We start from the raw sequence: 7,548 nt of genomic DNA, 5'->3' as shown, positions 1-7,548 counted from the left end.
AGATCCCGTCAAGGACTCAGTGTGTCTGCCTAACTTTAGGTCTGGCAGAGTTGGGGAGATGAGTGGTGAATGAAGCACATCGAATGACTTGTACCCTGGAGCATTTTTGCAGAATGCAATGCAGCAGTTGGAGGCCGTGTTCCAGGCCGTCCTGTGAGAGGGCAGTGGGGACCTGGCCTACGGCTCTATTTTTAATAAGTGAGGTCACGGAGTATTTATATGTACCCTTGGGGCAGCCCTACCACCAAAACAGGGACGTACAAGCTTACACTTTAGTGACCCCGCTGTTCACCAACTTCCAGTTTCATTACATTTAAGCATTTTATTACTTTGGTACAAGGCAGTAGAGAACAGAAACAAAAGAAAAAAACCTAATGGATGAAGAAAGCATTTTCTTTTTACCTCCCTCCAAATTGTCATTTTCTTCATTTCAAAAGAGAAGACAGATCAACAGACTTTGTCCATTCAGTCAAGGGAATATTATTTGGTGATTGATTAAGAGAAATGAACTATCAATCCACAAACTGGCGTGCTGGCATGGAGGGATTTTTTTTTTTTTTTTCTTATTTTGCCCAGAGTTCTCACGTTTACTTCTTTTTTTTTAAAAAAAAAATTTTATTGAAGTATAGTTGATTTACAACATCATGTAAGTTTCAGGTGTACAGCACAGCAATTCAGTTTCATATATATATGAATATATATATATATATATATATATTCTTTTTCAGATTCTTTTCTCTTATAAGTTATTACATAATATTGAGTATAGTTCCCTGTGCTATACAGTAGGTCCCTGTTGGTTATCTATTTCATATATAGTAGTGTGTACATGTTAATTCCGTGGAGGAATCTTAAATGCATGGTACTAAGTGAAAGAAGCCAGTCTGAAAAGGCTACACACTGTATGATTCCAACTACATGACATCCTGGAAGAGGCAAAACTATGGAGACAGTAAAAGATGAGTGGCCCCCAGGGGTTTGGTTGGAGGAGGCATGAACGTGTGGAGCACAGACTTTTAGGGCAGTGAAACTGTCCTGCATGATACTATACGGTGGACACATATCACTGTACATTTGTCTAAACCCATAGGATGTACAACACAATGAGTGAACCCTAAGGTAAACCATGGACTTTAGTTAATAATAAAGTATCAACATTGGCTCGTTCATTGTCACAAATGGACCACATCAAGGCAAGATGTTATTAACAGGGGAAACTGCCCCGGGTGTGAGTGGTTAGTTATGGGAACTCTGTATTTTCCAGTCAATTTTTCTATAAATCTAAAACTGTACTAAAAATACAGTCTATTTATGTTTTTTCTTAAAGTGAAGACATACACTGGAATTTCTTAGCATCTCTGCAGTGTGTTCTACAGGGAAGCTTGAGGCCACGTGCTTCTTCCCCTTCACTTTCTCGGCGTGTCCCTGCCTCGCTGCCCTAAAAATCCTCTCCAGGGAGACAGGAGTGTAGAGACGTGGATGCCAATTCTGTTCCCATGACTCCTCTCTTGGCCCTCTGTCCACAAGGAATCTGAGTGCCAGGCTGGCACCCAAGCACACTTTGGAAGCTTCAAGCCCCGACTCCACTAGGAGTTCAGTGACTGGAGTGAAAAACCAACAGTTTCTGCCCAATTCCCAGTGTCGAGTGGAGCAGGGGCTGTTTATCTTTTCCTCGAGATGACTCGTCCCAGGATGAGAGCGAATCACAGGCGTTTGGTAACAGTGTTTCCCGCGTTCTCCGTGGCCGTGGGGTCCTGCCGAGGGGTGCCTGGGCTGTGCCCCTCAGCCAGCGCCCCAGCGGGCGGAGCCTAGGGCTGACACTGACCGGTCCCTAGGCCACGGGCCGTCCTCTAGGGGCCAAACTCTGTGCCAGGCAGGGGACAGACGTAGTGGGGAACAGACCTACCCCCAAGAGACTTGGCAGAAAGGATGAGTCCAGCAACATGGCAAGTGCTACGCAGAAAAAGCGTTCTGCCAGAGAGGTGTCTAGGGCCATGCCTGAAGGATCGGCAGGAACTAGCCAGACCCAGGGGAGGGGGAGGGAAGGGAAGCTCTCCCCGCCCCAGACAATGCCCGGCCGGCCCGCAGACGCCCTCCTGCAGCCCTCAAGATGCCAGGTGGCTCTCTCCCACTGCACCCGCTCCCCAGCTCAGCTTGGACGTCCCAGCAGCGCCCGGGGGCGCAGCGGGCAAGGACCCTGCTTCACACTCTGGTAGTACTTATGTCACTCCAGGGATCTTCCATGGATTATTCTTCAAGGGACCATTTCCAAAGCCCTTTGGGGCAGTTACGTTGCAGAGTAGGCCTGTGGACCAGTATAACTATTCATAATAACATCTAACAGTTCTAACTCATCTCATCACATAGTATCACAGCCAGGAAGGATCTCTGAAAACCTTCATCCTTTCTAAAGCTGAGGAACGGAAGCCCTGGGGGCTAAGTCTGGTTAGGGCTTTCCCTTCACCACAGAGCTATTTCTTGGAAGCAAGGCGAGAAGAACAGAGGAATCTTGGGGAGCTATCACCTCATTTGGGTGCCTCCGACCTAAGCAATGTTGTATTTATCACATCAAGGGCACAAATCCTCTGTTCTGAGATAAACCCGCAGATTGCCATGTACATACACGACCCCGACGGTTCTCAGGATCCGCCCCCATTCCTGCATTCCTGAGTTACCTGGCAAGGAGCACAGGTGCGGAGACTTTGCGGGGTGCGTGACATCCCCCCATTTCCCAGAAGAGAGCCTCCAGATCAGTGGTCCCCAGTGCAGCCCTAGATATGTAGTCAGTGGCTTTGCCACGTGGCCGGAGTGGAAACAAAGCTGAGAAAGAACACGTGTCATCGATGCTGGGGGTGAGCTGATGGTTGACAACATCTCCAAGCAAAAGTGTCTGTAGATGGCAGGTCTAAACAGCGTCTCCAAGACAAAAAAACCACCACCAACACCAACAAAAAAAATACCCTGTCATATTAAAATACAAGCTTTCCAATTTCAATCAGTTTCAAAATTGTGAAGAAGAGAAGCTCTATTTTGCTGTGTGTCTGCGTGTGCCGGTCTTGGTATCACTGAGGTAATATTCTGTCTGTAAACTGCGCGGGCTTTTGTTGCTGAAGGTGTTTTACCTGTGCTGGTTCTATAGCAACATTCAGAAAGAAATCCCACAGCGTGGGGAGCTGCAGGGCTGGCGTCTCACACGCCTGTGACTCCCGGGGCCCGCAGGGGCCCCAGCCAGTCTCGCCTCTCAAGTTACAGCTGCAGAGTGGCTGTAGCTCTGACGTCACCACCCAGATCAGCAGGGACTTTTCTCAGAGTAAAGAGTGAAGCGAATGGAACATGCAATTGTTCCAAGTGAGAAGGGTTTAGACCAGATTTGCAAACAGGTGTGTGTGCAACCCAGATCGGCCCTCAGGTGTCAGCTGAGTCCCATTCTCCGCCTCCGTGAGCCCTTCCTGAATGGTGACTGTGAACGTTTTGGGGGAGGCCGGGGGCCAAGAGGATGGCTGAGCCGCAGGGCAGGTGGCAAGGGGATCCTGACCACGACTCAGGGTTGGTGCTGTCCTCCGTCCTCCTCTGGGACTCAGATGGGCGCTGGCCATCCTTCTGCTTGTTCAGCTGTGCAGCTCATTCTGTGCGTCGGTTCAGATCATGCCTCTGGGAGAACACCCCTACCCCGAAAGCCCCCTGCGAGCCCCAAACCCTTCATCCAGGATGGCGATGTCACCCGGGGTCTGTCTCCTGCCTGTCCCACCACACCTGAGTCCTGGAGAGCAGAAGTCAGCCCTGCAGCTCTGTGTCCCCAAGCCCGGCAAGGTGCCTGCCACACCCCAGCTATTCATCAAGCATGGATAAACCACAAGGTCCTGCGGTGTAGCACAGAAAACTATATTCAATATCCTGTGATAATGGATAATATTTAAAAAAGAATGTATATATATGTACAAAAAATCACTTTGCTGTACAGCAGAAATTAACACAACATTGTTTTTTTCTATTTTTTTTTTTTATTGGAGTAAAATTGCTTTACAACGTTGTGTTAGTTTCTGCTATACAATGAAGTGAATCAGCTATATGTATACCTATATCCCCTCCCTCTTGGACCTCCCTACCACCCTCCCCCCCATCTAGGTCTAGAAAAATGGTACAGATGAACCTATTTGTAGGGCAGGAATAGAGACATAGACGTAGAGAATGGATGTGTGGACACGGCGGGGAAGGGGAGGGTGGGACAAATTGGGAGATTAGGTTTGACATAAATACACTACCATGTAAAATAGAAAGCTAATGGAGACCTGCTGTATAGCACAGGGAGCTCAGCTCGGTGCTCTGTGAACACTACATTGTAAATCAACTATACTTCAATTAAAAAAAAAAGTATTTGAGATGAACAAGAGCCCGGGAGTCATTCAGCAGGATGGGAATGCTGACCGCCAGCTTGTGGCCCCCATCCCTGCTCTCACCACCCCCCGCCCCAGCTAAGCACCAATTCCTGGACCACAGGAAGTAGACCTCCCACATCATGGTGGCTTTCTTGTCTCCACGCTTAGGCTAATCATGCCTGCACACTCTTCCTGTTTTCTCTGAAATGGCTCTTGTCTTCCATAATTATATATATTTTAAAGTACTTCCTGTGCCTTTGTTCTATTGGTTTGCTTAATTATAAAAAGAGGCTGCCTTTTTTAGATTGAGTTATGTATTAGCCTATTGTACTATCAAGTTATGTAACAGATATTATTTGAAACTTAACAGAAACATTACATGTCATCCCTGCCCCAAATTTCATGATATATCAAAAACTGGTTCCTCAGGTTAATTGATCCACAGTATAGTTAATTCATTCAAGACAAGGGCACTAATTTTTCCTTTGATTGTTCATGGTTTCATGCAAATGTCTTTTAGTGTCTGCCCTGCCAAACACAGATATGTTATGCTACAGCCACTAAAGGAAGATATTATAGAAGAATATTTAATGGCAATAGAAAAAGCTGGCCTTACATCAAATATTAAATAAGAAAGTGTGTTAGAATCTCTATTACATTATGATCCCAAATGTGAAAAAAATTGGTAATCATCTCTGGTTGGTAGGCATATGGATGATTTTCATTTTCTTCTGTATGTTTCTCTGGATTGGGGAGTTTTCTGTGATGGACAGAAATTTCCTTGTAACAAGGGGGAGAAAAGTTTTAAAACTCTTTGGCATTTTGGAAACTTAAGCCCTTCATTTCCTTGACTATCTAGAGAATGAGAAGCCCTTAATTCACAGAAAGACCAGAAGATTCCTGCTACTCTCCAGGGGTATTGGAAATCTCCACTGCAACTCTGTGTTTATGGCAGGTGGGAGGTCATCAGTATTAAAGGTTGCGAAGCTGGATTTGGGAAAGACAAGAGCATTCTAAACTAATAAATCTTCAACAAGCAGGAGAAGCCATATACATCGTCAACCCATGGGCCCAGAAGGGGTGTCATTTGGGGAACTCATATATTCGGGTACATCTAGGAGATCAGCCCTCCAGGAACAATCACTGGGTCTTATCATGGAATAGCATGCCTTCTGTGGTGACTCTATGTAACAGCACCTAGGGTTGCCCAAGGAAGGCCAGCACCAAACGATACAACTGATCAGTGGAATAGGATGACGCAAGACTGAAGTCAGACAGACTTGTCCCATCACATCTGCCAGCTCGAGATGCTTTTAGAAATAACATTTTCTAAAAGGAAAAAAGAATATTTCCATGTGTCTACTCCATAAACCGGGCATTTTACATACAGCTTTCTGTTTAATGTCTGTAAAATAAATCACATCTTCATTATACAGATGAGAACACTGAGACCCAGGGAGGTAATAGCCCAAGAGCCAGGAAGCGGCAAGAGTTACAACCCACACCTGGGTCTCCAGATCCCATCCAACCCCACGCTTCCCCACCATCTGTCGCCCCGACAGCAATGAGATAAGTCGGCCGCACCCCCTTGAACGAGCCCGTGTCTCCCAGCTTCAGTTTCTGCCTATAACATGAGGTGACTGAGTTAAGTGGATTTTGAGGTCTCTTTAGCCCTTGCATTTTATGCTTCTTGAATGATTTTACTCATACACTAGAGTGACAGCTTAACACAGTTTTTAATGAAACGCTACATTCCTTTTGGCATTAACTTCACATGGTCCCATGAGCAAAGCACAGCAAAGTAAAGACCGGTTATAGGTTCAGATGATAGAGGATTCCGGAAAGGCCAGGATTAGAATTGCATTTCCAGAGGCCTGTGCTCCCCTCCCTGAACAAGACCAAAATGTTGGTGAAATTGAAACACTGCCTGTAGTTTGAAAATGAGTTTCTGAGGAGTACATTTAATTATGCATTTATAGCGCGCTCTCTCTCCCCTTCCAAGTTTCACACAGTTTGGGATACACACGTTAACTTTTCATCATGTTGGAATTCTAATTTCCTCAAAGTCTTTGAAACAAGATTCCAAAATGGCAAATGGAATTCCTTCCATCTTTACTTCAATACTAAACTATGATTGAAATAAACGTGTCCGAGTGGAAAGACGGGCGGCGCCGGGGGAGGCGGGGCGCCGGGGGAGGCGGGGCGCCGGGGCAGAGGTCCTCTTTGTGGCCCAGTGAACTGCAATGAGAAGATCGTGGTCCTCCTGCAGCGCCTGAAGCCTGAGATCAAGGATGTCGCTGAGAAGCTCAGCCTGGTCACCACCTGGCTGCAGCTGCAGATACCTCGGATTGAGGATGGGAACAGTTTTGGAGTGGCTGTCCAGGAGAAGGTGTTTGAGCTGACGACCACCCTTCACAGCAAGGCGGAAGGCTTCCACACTCAAATCTCCAAATATTTCTCTGAGCGCTCTGATGCCATGACCAAAGCAGCCCCACGTGGGTGATTATCGGTGACGGGTGCACCAGCTGGATGACGCAGAGTACTGGGATATCCGGCTGATGGTTATGGAGATCCGCAAGGCTTATACTGTGTTCTACGACATCATCCTGAAGAACTTCGAGAAGCTCAAGAAGCCCAGGGGAGAAACAAAGGGAATGATCTATTGGCCTCCTCTCATATTCTGTGATGGGTCCAGCAGAGACCTTCCTGATTTTACAGGGGACTCCAGACTTTTCCCACCTTCTGTCTGTTGAGATTTCTCCCTCACCTTGCCTCCCAGGCACAATAAATATAGTCATACCATTGCGCAACAACAAAAAAAAAAAAAAGAAAGAAAGAAACGTGTCCAAGCACATAAGAACAAATATTTTCAGTACCTTGTAAGTGTCTGAGTTTGTAAGGTGACTGCAAATCAAAGCCGGTTAACAAACGCAGCACTTCAGACAATGAGCCAAGGGAGCTGTGGCGGGTCTTTTATTGTTCAGGTTACACTTGGACTCAGGTTTGTCTGCTTGTAATCATTAACATCTAGAAAGAAGAGTACTTTTTTTTTTTTAAACATCTTTATTGGAGTATAATTGCTTTACAATGGTGTGTTAGTTTCTGCTTTATAACAAAGTGAATCAGCTATACGTATACATCTATCCCCATATCCCCTCCCTCTTGTGTCTCC

The 7,548-nt window shown here is 46.2% G+C and overlaps 1 pseudogene across 1 annotated transcript; it reads left to right on the top strand.

Moving 5' to 3' along the window:
• The first annotated feature begins 3,708 nt into the window (after nucleotides 1-3,708).
• On the top strand, nucleotides 3,709-7,179 carry LOC309615881 (proteasome activator complex subunit 1 pseudogene; annotated as a pseudogene). The gene is made up of 2 exons: nucleotides 3,709-3,810; nucleotides 6,538-7,179. The product of its transcript is annotated as a proteasome activator complex subunit 1 pseudogene (transcript).
• Nucleotides 7,180-7,548: the final 369 nt, after the last annotated feature.

Source organism: Balaenoptera borealis (assembly GCF_965194805.1).
Source record: "Balaenoptera borealis genome assembly, chromosome: 18".
Classification (NCBI taxonomy): domain Eukaryota; kingdom Metazoa; phylum Chordata; class Mammalia; order Artiodactyla; family Balaenopteridae; genus Balaenoptera; species Balaenoptera borealis.
This window is presented reverse-complemented; position numbering and strand designations above follow the sequence as displayed.